Source organism: Hyperolius riggenbachi, chromosome 5 (assembly GCF_040937935.1).
Source record: "Hyperolius riggenbachi isolate aHypRig1 chromosome 5, aHypRig1.pri, whole genome shotgun sequence".
Classification (NCBI taxonomy): domain Eukaryota; kingdom Metazoa; phylum Chordata; class Amphibia; order Anura; family Hyperoliidae; genus Hyperolius; species Hyperolius riggenbachi.
Genome location: NC_090650.1, coordinates 375,628,197 through 375,651,130, shown reverse-complemented (window position 1 = coordinate 375,651,130; position 22,934 = coordinate 375,628,197). Strand labels below are relative to the sequence as shown.

Sequence of the window (22,934 nt, the reverse complement as noted above, 5' to 3'; positions counted from 1 at the left end):
GTTACCACCTCAGATCAGCCTATTTCTCCTCATGTCTGCTGCATGCTGTGAGTGACACAGTGAAATATATTTGTGAGCTGTGTGACAGAGTAACCAAGCAGCTCAGGGTGACCCAAACTACTATGAGCTGTGTGAGAAATGAATTTTTAAGCAGGGATAGCGAGAGAGAGACCTGGGTGAATAAATAAAGTGCCCCTAGCACTAGTGGTAATGCGTACACTAATATAGAGTATTAAAAAAAAAAAGTTGTTTCAATCGATAGTATTCCTTTAATTCACTTTGGACCTTCTTCAATTCCATTTTTCTCATAGGAGATCATATTTCATCTTCTGTTTCAAATATCTTTTCAGTATTCTGCATGCAATTGTAAAAGTGTCAAAAAGTAGGTGAAGAAGTACTGTCAAAATAATTTGAGTATTTCCTTGCTTGCTGGTTTAATAGGCATTTTATTGACAAGGTTTGAAAACAGCACATAGGAGAAATCTCGGGAGAAAAAGTCACTTGCATATGGGCCTCAGTAATTTTGACAGTACTATTATGCCTTGTTTTGGCACTTCTTTAATTGCAGAGTGCTAAAAAGTCATTGTAAACAGAGATGGAAAAATATCTCCTAGGAGAAAACTTAGGAGAAATGGAGAATTGAATAAGTGCCTGGATTTTTTTAAAACTTCAGCTTACATTTACATTGTACCAAAAACAGCCAAAGATAGGACAAGAAATGTACAAGTCAATGGGACAAGATCTTAGAATAATAAGTACAAAATCAAATCTGAGGCATGTTGACTAACACATTACTCAAATATACCGTAATCTAGAATATTAATGTTGATGTCTATATTTGTAGTGATTGAGTCATGGCATTTCACTCATGGGTCACATATGTGCCCCTAGTATTTGCCAGGTTAATGTGTACAAGAGAAGGACTTCATTGACCAGGTTAACCTAGTGTTGAATTTGAGGTTCTTCAGAATTTTTACACGAATGCAGTGTTTCTCAAACCTGTCCTCGTGACTCCCCAACGGTGCATGTTTTGCAGGCAATCTCACCTATGCACAGGTGGGGTAATTAGTGTCTCAGCTACATGGAATCCACCTAGCTGAGACACTAAATACCCCACCTGTGCATAGGCAAGGCTGCCTGCAAAACATGCACCGTTGGGGAGTCACAAGGACAGGTTTGAGAAACACTGCACTAGTGTTTCCGTAGCATTAAATACCAACCTTTCCTATTTTTCCTGAAGCAGTTAATAGGCCACTCTTCTTTTTCAATTTATTTCTATTTAAGTTCCCTGGAATTGGGGGTGGGGGTGGGGGGGGGGCATGGGGGAACACTAAGTGGAAGGGTTGGTTCAGACTGTGGAGGGCATAAGAGGCTTAGTTTTGGACAGCAGGCTCCTTGGAGGCTGTGAAGGGGAGCTTGCCAGTCCATTGCAAAATACAATACTGCTGAACTCTGAATTCTTCCTAGCTTCGTACAATAGTGGTAAAGAAAGCATGGCATCTTTCAATTTCAGAAATTGATTTCACTAAATAACGATCACTGTATAATATTCATGCTGCAATATGATATGTAAGTACACTTGAAATATTTCAGCTAAGACACAGTGCAGTCATAATTAAAAAGCATGTACAGATTTTTTACTGGGAAGCACATTTTGAAATAAATACCATTGACAAACCTAATTATTTTATTGTATTGCTGTAAGATTTGAAATGAAGAGGGACTATCGCTTAATAGGATGAATCCTGAAACCCCCTTTTGCTGGAAGTATCAAAAAGATTATTACCTAAACTGCAGTATTGTAAAGCAACCACAAGATGTCACTGTGTGTAAAATGTGATAATGGCCTGTATGGCATTGCTATTTCCTGTGCTCACTCTGTGTTCCTCCCTGTCCCAAGTAAGCTGCATTACCTGATGGTGGTGTATGATTTATCTCTGCATGTTTTTCTTCACTACTGAGTTCTAACTTGTTGCACTAGCTGCCTATTGCCGTGTACAGAACACTCTGCTCCATCCTTTAACACTGTAATCTTCCATTCCCTATAGCCTGTCTCGTGTATGGATGTTCTGTGAAACCTAAAACAGTCTCTAATTGGTGGTGCGTGTTTGAAATGTGCTGATCCCGTTTTATACAAGTCAAATATTTAAAATTTATCTCCATCATCTCTTCAGTTGTCATGATACTGTTGCCATGGCAAAGGCACTGTAATGCAGGCTTCATGCTAAAGATTAGGTAAATATTATAGAAGATGCTTTTTTGGTGAAGCATCTGGTGTTTAGTCATTAGTGTGGGCTGACATTTAGGCAGATGTTGAAGCATACAAATTACTTTGCAAATTCTAAAGTAGACAATTACCTTGAGGGTTTCTGAACTATGAAATTAGTGTGACTGAACCAATCAAACATTCACAGTTGTGTTTTTCAAAGAAAGGAGCCTCAACTTTCTGTGCTGCGGATCTAAGGTTATCTACATGTGGTGCACGTACGCCTAGGTCTATTAAAGAGGATTTCCAGCCTAAACAAACATACTGTCATTAAGTTACATTAGTTATGTTAATTAAAATAGATAGGTAATATAACCCACACTGTTTTAAAAGAACAGGCAAATGTTTGATTTCATGAGGGCAGCCATCTTTTTGGTTGAAAGGAGGTGACAGGGAGCATGAGACACAGTTCCAACTGTCCTGTATCCTGAGCACCTCTCCCAGTTGCTAGGCAACGTGAATAACAATATAGGAAATACCATCATGCTCTGCACAGCATCAGGGGAAAAAAGCCCGGGCTTTTTTTCTTTGATGGGTGGAGCTTAGCTAAAAATGCAGCTAAAAATTATGCTTTGGTAAAGAAAAAGAAAGTTCTGATGCTGTGAAACACCAAGCCTTTTCAGCTCTGCTGAGTAGATTTTTAGTCCGGAGGTTCACTTTAAAGAGGTACTGTAATCACATATAATAGAATGCAGTAAATTATTCAGGATACCCACTTTCAGGTCTTGTTCACATCAGAATCAGAATCAGTTAATTAGGGCTGATTTAGTTTTTTTTTTTTTTAGCGCTGGCGAATTTAAAAGTCGCCTTAAAAGCGCTTGTGTAATGTTCGCTTATGTGAGTGTTCACACATACATGATGAGCTTTCTATCCAATCGCAAACACGGCTCCGAACGTTTGCAATTCAACAGAAAGCATAGGGAAATCGCTAAGTGCTTGAAAAAGCGCTTTGAAAAGTGATTTCCCAAGTGCTTTTAATGAATAAATACATTGTATTATATTTGAGATTGCCTCTGGATTGGAAGAATACTTTCTATTCAATCACTCACAAGACTATTCTCCTGCCCTTCGTTGGGTGGCTCATAAGCCTGTGATTCGTGGAATGTTTATTAAAAAAGCTGTTCATTTGAAAAAACAGGTCGGAACAGATTCTGAATCTAACTCGTGAGCTTGATTCTCTATACAAGAGGCATTTTCAGAACCTGGATCCTACTACTGCCCAGCTCTTTTCTACTAAATGGTTGGAGCTTGACTCTCTCCTTTTCCAATCCCATCTCAAGGCAATCAAGTTTCTAGGGCTCGATTTTTACTATAAGGAAATAACTCCTCTACACAATTTGCTAGGAAACTAACTAATTACTATAAACCACCTCACTCATTTAGATTACATAATTCTCAGGGCAAGCTGAAATGCCTTCCCTCTCATGTAATGAGACTATTTGAGTCTTATTACACTAACCTGTTTGGTCATGTCTCTAGTGCGGATGGGACGGCTTTGGAGGCCTGGCTTACTGGCTTGAATCTGCCCTCTCTGAACCCTGAGCAGTTAGAGGCTTTAAACTCCCCGATTTCTGAATCGGACGTGCGATTAGCTATTAAAACATTGAGGCCTTCTACTGCCCCAAGCCCGGATGGCTTTTCATCTCAATATTTTAAAAAGTTTGCTGACTTTCTAGTTCCTCCTCTTACCTCACTATACAACTCTATTTTACAGGGTGCTGTTTTTCCACCTGAAATGTTATCAGCAAACCTCTCTTTGATCCCTAAACCAGGAGCGGATCATTCCTCCTCTGGTGGGTTCCGCCCCATATCTGTGCTCAATAATGACATTAAATTGTTCGCCAGGATCCTGGCCTCCAGGCTGTCTCATTATGTGGGTAGCTTAACCATTTTCGGACCGCAGTGATTGAGATCTACGCCCTGTTTTGGTGGGCTCCTGGCTGGCAGGGCGTAGATCTCAATCACTGTCCGCAGCGCGCATCCGCCGTTTCCGCCGCTACCCGCCGATCGCGCCGCTCGAACCCGACGATTCTCGCCGCATCTCACAGGCTCTGCCTGTCTCTATGACGGCAGAGTCATGTGAGCCGGTCAGGAGCCGATTTCATTGGCTCCTGACCTTGTCTTTCAATGTAAGCCGTTCCCATTGGCTTACATTGAAAAACAGGGTCAGGAGCCAATGAAAGCGGCTCCTGTCCTGCTCACATGACTCTGCCGTCATAGAGAGGGTATAGTCTATGTCCTGAGGGTTTTGGCGAGCGGCGATGACGGCGGTTGCGGCGGGTATGTGCGGCGATCCGTCGGGATTTCGTCGGGATTGGACCAGCGGTCTCTGGTCTTTAAGTGCCCAGAGACCGCTGGTCCTTAAGTGGTTAATTAAAGGTAACCAAGCTGGGTTTATTCCCAGCAGACAGGGATATGACAATGTCAGATTGGCTGTTAATCTACTACAAGACGCTGAATTGCATAAATCAGGTTTTCTTATGTTAGGCCTGGACATTAGCATAGCCTTCAATTATGTGAATTGGGATTATTTGTTAACTTCTATGAAGAGTTTTGGTATAACTGGCCTATTTGCAGCAGCTATTTCAGCTTTATATGCTGCTCCTACCACTACTATTCGAATCCCTGGGGCTGTTTCAAACAATCAGTCTCTCTTTAGATGGACATTTCCATTTATGCTTTTGACCCTTATACTTATGTCTTGTGGCTCAACTTCGGACTGTAATTATTTTATATATTATCTGTTTTATACCTGTGCTACTTGATACGTTTTGTATCTATGATGACTTGTTCGTTCATATTTTTGACTTGATCAATAAATAATAACCCCCCCCCCCCCCCCCAGCGGCAATCTTTCACCAGAAAATAATCATAACGCAGCAATGATTCACTTAAAATAATCGTAATGCGGCAATCTTTCACCAGAAAATAATCATAACGCAGCAATGATTCACTTAAAATAAACGTAATGCGGCAATCTTTCACCAGAAAATAATCATAACGCAGCAATGATTCGCCATAAAATAATCGTAATGTGGCCAGCATTCACCAGAAAATAATCGTAATGCGGCAGCGTTCACCAGGAAATAATCGTAATGTGGCCAGCGTTCACCAGAAAATAAATCATAATGTGGCCAGTGTTCCCCAGGAAATAATCATAATGTGGCCAGCGTTCACCAAGAAATAATCATAATGCGGCAGCGTTCACCAGAAAATAATCGTAATGTGGCCAGCGTTCCCCAGGAAATAATCATAATGTGGCCAGCCTTCCCCAGGAAATAATCGTAATGTGGCCAGCGTTCCCCAGGAAATAATCGTAATGTGGCCAGCGTTCCCCAGAAAATAATCGTATGTGGCCAGCGTTCCCCAGGAAATAATCGTAATGTTGCCAACGTTCCCCAGGAAATAATCGTAATGTGGCCAGCGTTCCCCAGAAAATAATCGTATGTGGCCAGCGTTCCCCAGGAAATAATCGTAATGTTGCCAGCGTTCCCCAGGAAATAATCTTAATGTGGCAGCGTTCCCCAGAAAATAATCGTATGTGGCCAGCGTTCCCCAGGAAATAATCATAATGTGGCCAGCGTTCACCAGGAAATAATCATAATGCGGCAGCGTTCACCAGAAAATAATCGTAATGTGGCCATCATTCCCCAGGAAATAATCGTAATGTGGCCAGCCTTCCCCAGGAAATAATCGTAATGTGGCCAGCGTTCCCCAGGAAATAATCGTAATGTGGCCAGCGTTCCCCAGAAAATAATCGTATGTGGCCAGCGTTCCCCAGGAAATAATCGTAATGTTGCCAGCGTTCCCCAGGAAATAATCGTAATGTGGCCAGCGTTCCCCAGAAAATAATCGTATGTGGCCAGCGTTCTCCAGGAAATAATCGTACTGTTGCCAGCGTTTCCCAGGAAATAATCTTAATGTGGCAGCGATCCCCAGAAAATAATCGTATGTGGCCAGCGTTCCCCAGGAAATATTCGTAATGTGGCCAGCGTTCCTCAGGAAATAATCGTATGTGGCCAGCGTTCCCCAGGAAATAATCGTAATGTTGCCAGCGTTCCCCAGGAAATAATCTTAATGTGGCAGCGTTCCCCAGAAAATAATCGTATGTGGCCAGCGTTCCCCAGGAAATAATCGTGATGTGGCCAGCGTTCCTCAGGAAATAATCGTATGTGGCCAGCGTTCCCCAGGAAATAATCGTAATGTGGCCAGCGTTCCCCAGAAAATTATCCTAATGCAGGCAGTGTTTCACTAAACCTGTAAAAAGAAAAGTATCTACTTACCTGCAGAAGACTCCTCTCCCTGGGCGCAGATCCCCCGACCGACGATCTATCTGCAGCGGCGGCCAGCACGTGTGACAGGCGGGGGGGCGGAGTTAGGGGCGGCGCCGACGTGTCAACAAACTAGCGTGCAACGATCGCATGCTCTGCACAGAGAGGGAGAGGGGGCGGGTAGAGGGGGCGGACCAGTAGGCAGCGGCATCGCACATATAAACTAATGTGCGTGCTGCTCGCTCTAAGGAGGAGAGGAAGGGGGCGGACCAGTAGGCGGCGCCGGGCACAAGCTGAGCTGCCTGTCACAGCCGGCGCCGACCTGGCTGAAAGGGGGGGAAAAAAAAAAACATGCACAGAGCGGCGAGAGAGCGCCCACTTCCACCAACGGCGCCATAGGCAAAAATGTATAGTTGCCTAATGACACAGACGCCCCTGATTGTGGAGATATTCCAACAGATATTCAATATTCAGACACCATTCATTTTTCCTAAAACTTGATCAGAAAAATCCACCACTCCCAATCGACTTATGTAAAAAAAAAACGAAAAATCGAAAATGGATGTCTTGCTTGTATAAAAAAACAAAAAACATTTAATTGTTCAGGACAACCGATCGTCTTTATTGAATTGCTGTACAATTAGGTAATTTTATTGTGTGTGGCCACCTTAATACACACACAATACTCACATCAGCAAGATCTTCTGAGAAGGGATAATAGCAGAATTTAGTAAACTAACTTAGTGGAAGAAGAAACCAGAAAATGATAGTGCAGAGTGATAGAAGAGCATGCAACGCCATGTAATGCTAAGCATGTACGTCTACAAAATACACAGTGCCACCCTGTGGCCATTTTAGCACACTCACAGTCTAACCATGAAAGTTGTTGCCAGTGGCTTATTTAAGGAGCTATGGGCCCTGCGCGAGTTTTACATGCCCCCCCCCAAGCACTTTATACATAACAATTGATACGGTACACCAAAACCTGCTGCCAAGGACAACACAGTGCAAGAGGGGCATAAGCTTGTTAATAATTATTTTCAAAGCATTTATAGAAGTGGTAATTACAAGCACAGGACCAATAACGAGCTAGTACTGCAGTAGAGGGAGGGCCCTAGGGGGCCCCTCTGGGCCAAGGGTGCGGTCGAGACCTCTGCAACCCCTATTGCTAGGCCACTGGTTGTTGCAAATTCCAGCAGTGCCTAGTGGGTAATGATGTATGGTTCTGTTGCCCATGGTGTGATACTGCTGTCTTGAGCGCTTTCTTGTGAGGCTACTGAATCGCACTCATCATTGCATGGTTTTGCTAAATGTCATTAAAAGGGCATTTTGGCAGTATTAAGAGCTTATTAAGGATTACAATCAGTCTCTCTGTATATTTGTTCATTTTCCTTCCATCTTTGCACTGATCATGTAATTTAGATGGAAATATCTACATAAAATGTAATTATATAGTCGCTATTCAGACACTGTAATTAAATCACCCTGACAGCAAATGCTTCAAGACCTGCAAACATGAAACAGATTCTGTAACTGATAAACATTCAGCATCAGCACAAACAGCCCTTCAGGTGAAAATAAATCAAATGACTTTTTAAGTTAACCCTATTTCAGAATCAGAATCTCTCTGGTGGCCGGCATGTAGCGCAGAACCCACTTTGCATTTTTATGAATTCTTGTTTTCCGTTCCTGTTAACAGATGTTAAGTACTTCATATCAAAATCCAATTTTTAGGGACTCTAGAGGAGGCACAATAAGTTTTTAATGTTGAAGAACAGTAATTAATTGAATTGTGGACTCTGGATGCCTCAGCATCAGCGTCAGCTAGATGCATCAGCACTAAACATAATGATGTGGAATGAGGCTTCTTGGAGTAATGACACAATAAAGGGGCAATTACTGGGTGGTGGCATCCTGTATGTGGCATTATAGAGGGAAAAACTGAAAGACCATTATAGAACAGTGCTATACTGAATGGGGCATTATTGAACACCAGCTCACTGGATGGGGCATTACAGAACACCAATAGACAGACAAGTGGCAGCGCTCAAGGATGCATCTGAATTGTAAGCCAGCAGAGGCAATGCTGAGCCCCTCTGGAACTAAATACATGCCTTGAATGCAAAACAGATGCAAATTGTGTGCTAATTCGAATTTAAATAACTAGCTCCAATAACTACTGGACTGAATTACACACCTAGCACCCACTACAGGCAAAAGAAGGGGGGGGGGGGGGGGGGTTAGCTTCAGTGATATGTGCACAAATTATTACCTAATAGACTTCCCCACGGCAGTGACGTACCCCCTTGTAGAACACCTAATGCTAATCTAGCGATAAAAACACACTATTCCTCATGCTGCTAATCATAAAAATGGTATACACATTTCATAAAAAAACAAATAGACAGACAAGTGACAGCGCTCAAGGAAGCATCTGAATTGTAAGCCAACATAGGCAATGCTGAGCCCCTCTGGAACTAAATACATGCCTTGAATACAAAACAGATGCAAATTGTGTGCTAATTCTAATCTAAGACTTTTTGAAAGTGAATTTTAAACAGTGAATGCAGCTGGCCACTAGTATACTTACAATCAATTTGCACAGCGGGAGATATGGCAATGCTTCAAACAAACTTATACCTGAATGATTTGTTTTCATTGATGTGCAGAGCTCCAATAACTACGGGTCTAAATTACTCACCTAGCACTCATTACTGGCAAAAAGGGGGGGGGGGGGGCGTAGCTTCAGTGAGGGGCGAACTTATACCTGAATTATTTATCTGCATTGATGTGCAGAGCTCCAATAACTACTGGTCTAAATTACTCACCTAGCACTCATTACTGGCAAAAAGGGTGGGGGAGGGCAGCGTGGCTTCAGTGAGGGGTGAACTTATACCTGAATTATTTATCTGCATTGATGTGCAGAGCTCCAATAACTACTGGACTAAATTACACACCTAGCACTCACTACAGGCAAAGGGGGTGTTAGCTTCAGTGATAATATGTGCACAGATTATGTGCTTTACAGGGCATTACAGAACACCAACTCACTGAATGGGGAATTACAGAACACCAACTCACTGGATGGGGCATTACAGAACACCAACTCACTGGATGGGCCATTACAGAACACCAACTCACTGAATGGGGTATTGGAGAACAACAGCACACAGAGCACTACAACACAGTAAGTACACTGAATGGGGTATTACACAACAGTAGTGCACTGAATGGGGTATTACACAACAGTGGTATACTGAATGGCGTATTACAAAATTGTGGTACACTGAATGGGTTATCATACAACAGTGGCAGAGGCGTATCTAGGTAAGATGGCGCCCATGGCAAAAACTAACATTGCGCCCCCCCCCCCCCCCCCCCATCAACAGAACCCCCATCGACAACATCCTGCCTAAAGCCCCATCTACACGTTACAATTCCATGTGTGATAGATCAAATTCAGTTGGATCGAATTCGACTGGATCAATTAAATCCAACATATCTGATTAGGAATCGATCGATAGTGTGGTCGATTTTGCATTGATAACTAACCAAAATCGATTACACTATCGATCGAAACATGTCGGATTTAATTGATCCAATTGAATTCAATCGAACGCACATGGAATTGTGACGTGTAGATTGGGCTTAATCTTGCTTGGCAGGGCAATTCCTTCACGCACTCAGGACACACATGCACACAGAGATACAGTACTAGAAATTGATAGCCACAATGCCCTTCAGAAACATAAATTAAGTAGCCATACCCCCCAGGTACTAGAATTAAGTAGCCATGGGCCTCAAGATTAAGGGCCCGTTTCCACTGGAGCAGAAACCGCTCAGAATCCGCAGTTTCCCCACAGGTAAATCGCACGGGGAAACTCTGCCATAGGGAACTATGGCGCCGCCGGCCGAATCGCTTACCCTAACGATTCGGCTGACACTACCCACAGATTTCGCGCGGGAGGCTGCGAATCCCATAACCGCGCATGGCACAGCTTATGGGATTTGTCAGCGTTCCCGCAGACCCGGAAGTGGAAACGGGCCCTAAAGAATTAAGTAGTCAGATGTCTCCCCAGATAAAAGAATCAAGTAGTCACATGCATCCAGGTTAAAAAAAAAAAAAGTAGGCATGTGTCCCAAGATAAAAGAATTCAGTAGTCACATACCCGCCCCCCTCCCCCCATCCCAGATGAAAATATTAAGTAGTCACAAGCAGCCAGAAAAAAATATTCCAGTAGTTACACAACTCCAGATAAAATAATTAAGTAGTCAGCTGCCTCAATATAAAATATTATTATAGTATTTATATAGCGCTGCCACCTTCCACAGCGCTGTACAGAAATTATTGTCTTGACACTAAGGGCCCTTTTCCACTACAGCGTTTGCGACTGCTTAATCGCAAAACCACAAACCGCTAGTGATTTTAAAATCGTTACGGTTTGCTTTTTAACATAGGAATCGCGGTAGGTAATTTCCACTACCGCGATTCATTTTTTACTTGTTCGCGATCGCGCCGCGGAGCGACTTTTGCCGCGATTTTGCTATGCAGTACATAGCATAGCAAAATCGCGGCCGCGAACGTCAGGGAATCGCCGGTAATTGCGATTCAGCAATCGCTAGCGTTCAGCGTGAATGCTAGCAACTGCAAGTGGAAAAGGGCCCTAACTGTCCCTCAGCGCTCACAATCTAATCCATACCAAAAGTCATGTCTATATCACAGTCTAGGCTAGGGCCAATTTTATGCATAGTGTATGTATCATAGTCTAGGGCCAATTTTTAGGGGGAAGCCAATTAACTTCTCCGTATGTTTTTGAGATTTGGGAGGAAACCCATGCAGACACAGGGAGAACATACAAACTGTGCAGATAGTGACCTGGCTGGGATTTGAACCAGGTATCCAGTGCTGCAAGGTGAGAGTGCTAACCACTACACCACCACACTACCTAAATAAATAGCAGCTGCTTAAATAATGAAATAGCCAGGTGCCTCAAGATGAAATAAGTAACCAAATTTGCCCTATATACAACAATTAAAGGGAACCTGAAGCAATAAATATGGCAGCCTCTTTATAATTATTTCCTTTTAAACAATTCCAGTTGCCTGACAGCCCTGCTGGTCTATTTGGCTGCAGTAGTGTCTGAATCACACCAGGAACAAGCATGCACCTAATAGAGTCAGATATGACAATAATGTCAGAAACGCCTGATCTGCTGCATGCTTGTTCAGGGGCTACGGCTAATAGTATTAGAGGCAGAGGATCAGCAGGGCTGCCAGGCAATATGAACTGTTTAAAAGGAAATAAGGTAGCCTCCATATCCCTCTCACTTCAGGTTTACAGTAAGTAGTAATGTGAGGCAGCGAAAGGTATGTCCCCCCAGTATAGGTAGTGATGTGACCCCCTTGATGTGGCCCCATAGGTAGTAAAAGAGGCGGGCCCAAAGAGATGTGTACCCCAGGATAGTGAGAAATGCCCTTCCCGGCATATACTAATATAGGCAGCTAGAGGTACCCCTACTCAGTATAGGTAGTGATAAATTACCAACACACACTACACACACTACACACACACACACACACACACAGTAAGAGATTCTCCCCCCATAATAAAACTAGTCTATGGTAGACGTTCCCTGAGTAGTGAAAGATGCCTCCTCTCCCTCCCCTCCCCCCCCTCACTGATAGGTGTCAGTCTCCAGTAGATAGAGAGAGCTGTAACAGCCCACCACCTTTCCCATCCCCCCCCCCCCCCCTCCCCAGGCTAATAGGAGAAAGGAAGTGAGGGACAATAGTGTCGCAGACGGCAGGACAGGACACCCACCGTGCATGAGTGACTCACTTAGCAGTGTCCATTTCAGCTGCTACCTCGTGTCAGCCCCCCTGTTGCTAGCTCGTCTGGGTCCGTTAGTCATGTCAGTGTCACAAGTTTTAAAAGACAGCCAGCAGCCCAGCGCTAGTACGCACACGCACTTACATTACAGAGGCGCAGGCACTTGCTTTCTCTTCTTTGCCCGCTTATCCCGTACGGCTGTTACATTGATCAGAGCACACCAGCTGTAACAAACTTCACAGCAAAGACTGTGAAGTTGATGTAGCCATCCTGGAAGCTGCTGCTGACTGTAGTGGAGGGGCGGCGCCGGCGGTAGCTACGTAGCGCGACCTTCATGCACGCTGCTACTAATGAATACATTTTGCTGCACTGCGCCCCACTGTTGCTAGAAGGGGGAGGGCGCCCAGGGCACATGCCATGCCTGCACCCCAGTAGATACGCGTCTGAACAGTGGTGCACTGAATTGGTTATTATACAACAGTGGTACACTGAATGGGGTATTCCACAACAGTGGTGCACTGAATGGGGTATGACACAACAGTGGTGCACTGAATGGGGTATGACACAACAGTGGTGCACTGAATGGGGTATTACACAACTGTGGTACACTGAATGGGGTATTACACAACTAACGGTGTTACACTGAATGGGGTATTACACAATAAGTGTGCATGGAAAGTGGTATTACACAACAGTGGTACAATAAATAAATAAAATCGCATGCGAACACAGGAAGAACATGCCATTTCCATGCAGATTGTGTCCAAGCCCAGATATGAACTATTGCTGCAAAGCAAGAGTTCTATCCACTATATTATTGAGCCGTCCACTATAGAATGCAAAATATTAGGGAAGCTCTATTAATAACAAATGACAACAAGTGAATGTTGTTCTTTATTTTTTTTGGCCATATATAGAGTATTATTGACTGCTATACCCCAGAGCAATTATATCACATTGTAACATTCGAAAACAAAGGCTTATTGACTGTAACCTGCCAGAACAATGGCGCTTTGTTATATTCCAGAATAATGCTATATTCTCTGTCATATCTCAGAATAATGGCGTATTGACTGTGACTTCCTAGAACTAATATTGACAGTGACATGTCAGAACAATGGAATATTGACTGTAATGTCCAACAATAATAGTACGGTATATCGGCTGTAGAATCTGGGTTTGATAGAACTGCATGTGGCATTAGAGAACTGTATAATGCTTGTGGCATCACAGGAAGGCATGGCAGGTCCCTGGAAGACAGAAGGTGACATTGCCGATCATACATCATGCTGTCACACAGAGCTCTACATAAGTTATCACCTCCATACATTTCCTCATTAATCTTAAGATTTCATCCTAGACCATACATGTCAAACTCTGGTCCGTGGGCCAAATCTGGATCCAGAGCCATCAGATTTATCCCTCAGGTAGTTTCCCCACTTTGCATTATGTTTGGCCCACTCTAGACCATCAGAGAAGCTATATTGGAGGATAAACCCCAGATCACACAGGAAGCCATATGGATGAGGGAGGGGGAAACACTAGACAGCAGGGAACTGTATAGGGAAGGGAGGGTGTCACTAGATTCCAGGGAACTGTATAGGGGAGGGATGACCGCTAAACATAAGGGAATTATGTAGATGAGAGAGGGAGGACCACTAAACATCAGGGAATTGAGTAGATGAGGGAGGGAAGACCACTAAACATCAGGGAACTGTATAGGGGAGGGATGACCACTAAACATAAGGGAACTGTATAAAGGATGGAGGGGGCTATTAGACACCAGGGAACTTTATAAGAGAGGGAGGTGGCCAATAGACATTGGAGGTCAGCGCGTTACTTGGTCTCAGAGCTCAATTTCGGCCTACATTGTATTTGAGTTCGACACACCTGTCCTAGACAGAACCTTTGCTCTTCCCAAGAGACCCTTTGTGTCCTCTGCGCTTGGTCACCTCCTTTCACTCCCACATCCAGGACTTCTCACGAGCATCCTTCCTCCTTTGGAATGCTTTCCCACAGTCTGTCCGTCATTCTCTGAGCCTGGAAACCTTCAGGGCCCTTTTACACTATTGTGTTACAGTAAAGTTGCGGTAAGCAATTTGACCACTAGAGGCCTCTCAGTAAATGAACGTCTATGGAGACTTTCATACTTAATGTGACGTGACGAGATGGAAGTAGTCAAATCGATGCAATCCCAATGCAAAGTCAGCAGTGCGTTACCATTTGATCCGTGCCTACCGCATGGATTATGCAGTAATGCAATTGTGTGGTGACGCAGTAAGTGTAAATGACAGAGCTTGCTGCAATGCATGGACCGATGGGAATCCCAGTGATATACTTCCTGTTCAGCAAGGAGTTTGACACTGAATGGGGGAGGGCCTATACACATGTACACATGACCCTGTTGGCGCACTCTGCCGCAGGGTCATATGCAGTGGGGTGTGGTGCAGTGATCCCGTGGCAGGCTCTCCTGAGTTGACGTGGACTCACAGCACAAGTATAAAAGTAGCCTCAAATGTACTCAAAACACATCTTTTCAGACAAGCCTATAATTTGCTGTAGGACGCAGTCGAGGCTCACTGCCTTATCCAATAACTCTGTGTCTCCTTCCCTAGTGTCAAGAAAAAAAACGTATATATCCAGGCACATCGCCTCTAGTTAGGACATTAAATAAGTTATTATGGAAAGGGAGGTGCTGAAGGGAGTGTGGCCAGAAAACAGCAAAAATCTATTAACCCTTTGCACTCTCGCATGCAAATGTTCAAACAAATGCATTCACAGATTCACTCATCCAGGCACCACTGTTATCCCTACAGCTAAGTTAAAAGAAGTACCCAGGTAAACATAGGTGTCCTAACTCTGGCCCTGTTACAGGGCCAGAGTTAGGACACTTATGTTTACCTGGGTACTTCTGCACAGTATAGGTGACTAAGCATAAGAATGCATTCTTCTGTGAACTAAGACCCTGGCTTTTAACTTAGCTGTATGGATAACAGTGGTGCCTGGATGAGTGAATCTGTGAATGCATTTGTTTGAACATTTGCATGCGAGAGTGCGAAGGGTTAATAGATTTCTGCTGTCTTTTCCTAGTGTTTCCACCCCACTACCCTCTAGATTGTAAGCTTGCAAGGGCAGAGACCTGTTCCTAGTCTTTTTTTTTTTATTTTGCTGTAATTCATCATATGAACATGCACCAATTTTAGTGGTATCTCAAACCACACATCAGTAATGTCTGTATTTGTACTTGTATTGCTGTCTGTCCTGATTGTAGTGTTTTGAACTTCTTATGTATCTATGTTCCCCAATATTTGTTTTGTACTATGTACAGTGCTACAGAAGATGTTGGCACTGTATACAGTATGTGTAAATAAAAAATAATAATACTGTAATAGCTGAAACATCACATATTGACTGGCATTGGCATGACGTTGTGGTGACCCAGAAACATAGTCCACTGAGATTTAGTGTATGAAAACATATAACAGAAGTGTATTGTGTCACCTGCAGAGCACATCACGCTGTATATATATATATATATATATATATATATATATATATATATATATATATATATTGTGACAGGGTGTCACAATGTTTATCAGAGAAAGTGCTGGATGGTGTATATGTTGCACCACGATTCCAGCACTTCATGTGTTAAAAGGCTCCAGGAATATTGTTGTTTTCTTCTTTCCTGAAGCCTATTTGGGAAAAAGAAAACCAGTCTAGGGTCCTGGAGCCGGTCAGGGAAGAGCTGGGTGGGTTCCCTGACCACCTGGAGCCAGTCCGGGTTTTTCCTATCTGTGTGCTGCTCACACAGGTGTAGTACTTAAGTTAGCAGGCTGGACAATGGGAGAGCTTCCTGTATGCAGTCTGCCTGAAAGCTGCAAGGAAAAGGAGCTCTGTGAGTGATTGCAAACCTGCTAAACTGTAAGTTGCTCTGTTTTGTTTCATGGACTGTGATCAAATATATTTGTGTTGCTAGTATAGACAGGACTGCTGAGTGAGGTAGGCAGGAGCCAGACGGCTATGTTTATTTTCCTTTTTTTTGTTTATTGTTTTGAGCAACTTGCAAAATAAAGCCTGAGCAACAGACTGGTTGTATGGGAAAAACTGGTCACTACCCCTGTTTGTGCATGGTGGAATCCTGCAAGAGGCTGCAACAGTCCACAATTGGTGCTCGGATGCGGGCATAAAGATTCCCTACCAAGTGCGTTTCATCTAGCAAGTTGGTTGCATTGCATCACGTCTGCTGTTTGTAAAAACGATGGAAGATCTTGTGTTACGCTTGGCTCAACTTAGTGCAGCCCAGCAAGAGGCAAATGTGCTGCAGCGAGAGACTAATGCACAGCAGGCTGCCCAGCAGGAGGCGCTGGCTGCACAGCAGGCTGCCCAGCAGGAGGCACAGCAGGAAATTGTACGTCTGCTGAGTGCTCAGGTGACAGCCCTGGCTGAGGCAGCAGAGAGAGATAGGAATGTGCAAGCTGAAGCTGCCAGGAAAGACAGAGAAACCCTTGCGGAGGTTCTGCAGCAGCTGAACTTGCGCCAGGAACAAGCTGGCAGTGCCACTGGTAACAGTGGCTTGGTTAAAGCAAGCCACTTTCTCCAAAAGATGACTCCACATGATGATGTGGAAGCATTTCTGAATACATTTGAGCGTACAGCAGAGCGAGAGGCGTGGCCTAAGACCCAGTGGGCAGGCTTGGTTGCTCCGTTTCTAACCGGTGATTCTCAGAAAGCATATTTTGATTTGACTGCTGAGGATGCTCAGGACTATGAGAAATTAAAACTAGAAATTCTCCGCCGGTTGGGGGTCACTCCAGCTGTGCGGGCCCAACGAGTGCACCGTTGGAATTACCTGTCTAATAAGTCTCCCAGGTCACAGATGCATGATTTGATTTATCTTGTGCAAAAATGGTTACAACCTGAGATACTCACTGCACCCCAGATTGTCGAAAGGGTCACGATGGATCGATTCTTGACAGCTCTGCCGCATGAGTTAAGAAAGTGGGTTAGTCATGCTGATCCAAAGTCCGCAGATGAGTTGGTTGAGATGGTAGAACGCTACCTAGCGGCAGAAGGGTTTTTAGCAGGTGTGTCGGCTCCAGAGAACTTACCTGCAAAGCGGCGTCTGCCAGCAGGGCCAGGAAGAGGCACATCAGCCCTAAGTTCTCCTGGGGGTTCTAAAACATGGGTGAAGACCAATATGGATACCAGGTGTTCGAAAGATACTCTACCAGGCTCCAGTATCCAGTGCTGGCGGTGTAAAGCTTGGGGGCATGTAGCTGCCAAGTGTCCTATGGTCACAGAGCCCATGGAGTGTGAAGCAGCACGGCGGTTATCCTTCTTTGCCCATCCTGCGTGTCTGACATCTGCTGTGGCCCACATGGCGCTGGTCAAAGTGGGTGGAAGGAGTGTCCAGGCATTGCTAGACTCTGGGAGCCTGGTCACGCTTGTACATTCAGATCTGGTAGCACCAGACCAGATGAAAAAACAGTGTATTGGTGTTTTGTGCATACATGGTGATGCAAAGAGTTATGGTACAGCGGTGGTCCCAATTGAAACCCAATTTGGTGTAACACCCCATGAGGTTGGAGTGTCTAAATCATTGATGCATAGTGTTATACTGGGACGTGACTTTCCCTTGTTTTGGGAACTCTGGAAGGTCGAGTTCCCACCCCAGACTCCCTTAACTTTGGGAGATGAATGTTCAGCTTCTTTGCCAGAAATTGGGGACTCAAGTTCTGAAGTCTCAGCTGTAAGGGTAGCCCCACTTGAGCCTGACCAATTCCCTCTCTCTGTGTTGGTTGGGGACACTGAAGCGTCCCAGGAGACTGTGGAAGAGTCACCTATGCCAGAACTGGAGTATTCTCAGGATAACTTTGGCACATCCCAGTTAAGGGATCCAACCTTAGCTCATGCTTGGGAAAATGTGGCTGTGATTAATGGTGTTGCCCAGGGTACAGGATTGGAGAATGTGTATCCTCACTTTGTTGTCAACCATAATCTCCTTTATCGTGTTGATAATATAAGAGGTGAAATGGTGGAACAACTGGTTGTTCCTAGTTCACACAGAAAAATTGTACTTGACCTGGCTCATAAAAACCCAATGGGAGGACACTTGGCTGCTGAGAAGACTCAGCAACGAGTGCTCCAAAGGTTTTTTTGGCCTGGGGTGTTTGCAGAAATCAAACGTTACTGTGGGTCTTGCCCAGAATGTCAGTTGACGTCCCCTGCTCCTCATTTCCGGGGCCCCTTGGTACCACTACCCATCATTGAGGTACCTTTTCACCGGATTGCTATGGATCTGGTGGGGCCCCTGGTGAAGTCTGCAAAGGGACATCAATACATTCTGGTGGTTTTAGACTACGCCACAAGATATCCAGAGGCGATTCCCTTACGGAACACATCAGCTAAAACAATTGCCCGGGAACTGTTTCACATGTTTGCTAGAACAGGTATACCCAAAGAGATCCTGACAGATCAAGGAACGCCCTTTATGTCTAGGGTAATGAAAGATTTGTGTAAATTACTGGGTATACAACAGTTAAGGACATCAGTCTACCACCCTCAAACTGACGGGCTGGTAGAGCGATTCAATAAGACTCTCAAAAGTATGTTAAAAAGGGTGGTTGATGCAGACGGGAGAGACTGGGATTGCCTACTCCCTTACTTGATGTTTGCAGTTCGTGAAGTACCTCAGTCATCTACTGGGTTTTCCCCGTTTGAGCTTTTGTACGGGCGACACCCCCGGGGACTTTTAGATATTGCAAAAGAATCATGGGAAGAGGAGCCTTCTCCTCACCGCTCAGTTGTGGAACATGTTTTACAGATGCAGGACCGCATCACAGCAGTAATGCCCATAGTTCAGGAACATATGAGGCAGGCTCAAGAAGCCCAGAGTCGTATCTATAATCGGGGAGCCAGACTCAGGGTTTTTGAGCCAGGTGATCGGGTCCTGGTTCTGGTCCCCACAGCAGAAAGTAAATTTCTAGCAAAGTGGCAAGGTCCCTATGAAATTGTGGAAAAAATGGGGGATGTAAATTATAAAGTACACCAACCTGACAAACGGAAAAAGATACAGATCTATCATGTTAATTTAATCAAGGCCTGGAAGGACCCTTTAGTCTCAATGGCAGCTGAGCGTCTCAGTCCTTCACTCCAGGGAGGAGTTCCTGAGGTGAGGGTCTCGGAGGCTTTATCAAGGCCCCAAGCCCAAGAAGTAAAAGAATTCCTCCTTAGAAATGCTGACGTATTTTCAGATTTGCCAGGGTGCACTCATGTCATTGAGCATGATATTGTTACCGATCCACAAGCTCGGGTTCGCCTGAAGCCATATCGTATTCCTGAAGCCCGCAGGCAGGCAGTAGCAGGGGAAATTCAGAGAATGTTGGAACTAGGGGTTATTGAACCGTCACATAGTGAGTGGAGTAGCCCTATTGTCTTGGTACCAAAACCTGATGGTTCATTGCGGTTTTGCAATGATTTTCGTAAACTTAACGAGGTCTCAAAGTTTGACACTTATCCGATGCCACGGGTGGATGAGTTAATAGAAAGATTAGGGCCAGCAAGGTACATTACCACCCTGGATCTAACCAGAGGGTACTGGCAGATTCCACTTACTCCAACTGCTAGAGAGAAGACAGCATTTTCTTCCCCACAGGGCTTGTTCCATTATGTGCGAATGCCATTTGGGCTTCATGGGGCCCCAGCCACCTTCCAGAGGCTGATGGATGAGGTCCTCAGACCACACCAGCATTTTGCATCGGCGTACCTTGACGACGTTGTGATATTCAGTTCGGACTGGGAAAGTCATCTTCCCAAAGTTCAAGCTGTTATCAACTCCATTCGGCAGGCCGGTCTGACTGCCAATCCAAAGAAATGTGCCCTGGGCCTCGAAGAGGCACGATACCTAGGGTACATTATTGGAAAAGGCCTCATCAGACCCCAGGTCCAAAAGGTACACGCAATCAAGGAATGGCCTCAACCTTGCACAAAAAAGCAGGTCAGGACATTTCTGGGCATGGTAGGATATTACCAGAGGTTTGTCCCAGATTTTGCCACCATAGCTGCCCCACTTACGAACCTAATCAAAGGCAAAAGCTCAGGGGGAATTACTTGGAACAAAGATGCTGAGGTTGCATTCTGTAAACTCAAGGAAGTGTTATGTAGTGGGCCAGTCTTGATTGCTCCTGATTTCAAAAAAAAGTTTGTGGTACAAACGGATGCGTCCAATGTGGGCCTAGGCGCTGTGTTGTCACAGATGGTGCATGGAGAGGAGCATCCAGTGGTATACTTGAGTAGAAAATTAACTCCGGCTGAGAAAAACTATAGTATTGTGGAGCGTGAGTGTTTGGCCATCAAATGGGCCTTGGAGGCTCTACGATACTATCTGCTTGGCCGTCGGTTTCGTTTGGTGACTGATCACTCCCCCCTTACCTGGATGGCACAAGCAAAAGGTCAGAATGCGAGAGTAACTCGCTGGTTCCTGTCTCTACAAGACTACAACTTCTCAGTGGAGCACAGAGCTGGAAAGCTGCAGGCTAATGCTGATGCTCTCTCCCGTACTTATTGTATGTTTATGAAAAGTGTCCGTACCCACGGGTTCGAACAGAGGGGGGAGGTATGTGACAGGGTGTCACAATGTTTATCAGAGAAAGTGCTGGATGGTGTATATGTTGCACCACGATTCCAGCACTTCATGTGTTAAAAGGCTCCAGGAATATTGTTGTTTTCTTCTTTCCTGAAGCCTATTTGGGAAAAAGAAAACCAGTCTAGGGTCCTGGAGCCGGTCAGGGAAGAGCTGGGTGGGTTCCCTGACCACCTGGAGCCAGTCCGGGTTTTTCCTATCTGTGTGCTGCTCACACAGGTGTAGTACTTAAGTTAGCAGGCTGGACAATGGGAGAGCTTCCTGTATGCAGTCTGCCTGAAAGCTGCAAGGAAAAGGAGCTCTGTGAGTGATTGCAAACCTGCTAAACTGTAAGTTGCTCTGTTTTGTTTCATGGACTGTGATCAAATATATTTGTGTTGCTAGTATAGACAGGACTGCTGAGTGAGGTAGGCAGGAGCCAGACGGCTATGTTTATTTTCCTTTTTTTTGTTTATTGTTTTGAGCAACTTGCACAATAAAGCCTGAGCAACAGACTGGTTGTATGGGAAAAACTGGTCACTACCCCTGTTTGTGCATGGTGGAATCCTGCAAGAGGCTGCAACAGTCCACAATATATATATATATATATACATATTACATGAAAGGCAGCAGTGTAAAGTTGCCACTCTATTAAAAATGAAAACAATGGAGAATTGAAAGGTGACTTGCATGTGACTTTAACAAGGTCTCAAAGTCTGCAAAATTCAGTCAAATTACATAAAGATTACACGTTTCTGTTTTGTTTTTAATTGAGTTCCAAGACATTAACCTCCTTGGCGGTTATCCCGAGCTAGAGTCGGGGCGGAAAACCGCAGCTAAGAGCAGTGATCCCGACCTCTGCTCGGGGTAGCCGCCGGAGGCTGAATGCAGAGCAATGTGCGCAGCGGGAGCGTTTCTACATACCTCCCAGGGATCCCGACGTCGGCCGGCATTCTTCTTCCTCTCCTCCGGGGCTCTGCTTTCTGCTGGTGAGATCCCCGGCTGTCGTCATGATGACAGCCGGCAATTTCACTTTAGAGTTGCATCGCCACCCGGAGTATGGAGGCTTAACTGCAGCGCTGGAGCCAGGGAGGTGAGTGATTACCCGAACTGCTGCAGATCTCCCTGGCAGCATGATTTTTTCCAGGTTTTAGGGTCTGAAAGGGTGCAAAAAAATGGCACCGCTTTTAGACCCTAAAATCCGGAAAGAATCAGAACGCTAAGGGGGTTAAAAAGACAAAAAAATAATGTTCTAAAAACACGTTAAAATCAAAAAAGCAATGAAAAATCATGTGTGCCAGCAAGTAAATATGTGTATGTATGTACGCATTGCCGGTGAGTTGGGTGCCGGGAAGAGCCGAATGATGGCTCTCCCTGCTGCCACAAAACTCCCCGGCGGCGATAAATACTATTCCCTCTCCGAGTTGTCGCAAATCGGAGGGAGATGTAATTTAGGGTCCAGCAACCCCCAAAGCCCCAAATTACCCTTACGCGTCCTGCACAGCATTACATTCCTGCTATAGCGTGCCTGATTTTGGCGCCTGTTGCTAAGTGCCGGGCGCCAAAACCACCTGCTTCGGTAAATAGAGGTACACCAAAGAAGAGTGGTGACAAGGCAGTTCAAGTAAAGAGCCTGCCGAGTATCTCTGAAAAGATTTATAGCAGCCTGAAGTCCCACCGCTGCAACAATTCTGATTCTCAGCTCACAGATATAAATACACAGACAAAATCACGACAGGAGGACTGTTCAACGCATTTCATGAAGCCGAATCCACTTCCTCAGGATCCCAATCGCGACGTTACAAGAAAGGCAATACCCATGAGCAATTATATAAATAAGTATGATGAAAAATCAGAGTAATTAAAAAAATAGTATTTTTAAATATTTGCTTGAGAGATTTTAGACAGCATATGTAGTGATCCTGCCTGTCATCCCCCTCT

At 44.7% G+C, this 22,934-nt stretch overlaps 1 protein-coding gene across 2 annotated transcripts in view; it reads left to right on the top strand.

Moving 5' to 3' along the window:
• Window positions 1-22,934, top strand: part of NECAB1 (N-terminal EF-hand calcium binding protein 1) — a 332,817-nt gene that overhangs the window by 242,938 nt on the left and 66,945 nt on the right. Inside the window, exon 1 of one of the 2 annotated variants that reach the window (XR_011020945.1) lies at window positions 16,028-21,343. The exons of the other annotated variant lie outside the window; for it this stretch is intronic. The gene's annotated coding sequence lies outside the window, so the exon portion shown is untranslated. Of the gene's footprint in view, window positions 1-16,027; window positions 21,344-22,934 lie in introns of those variants that run through there. 2 annotated transcript variants of the gene reach the window in all.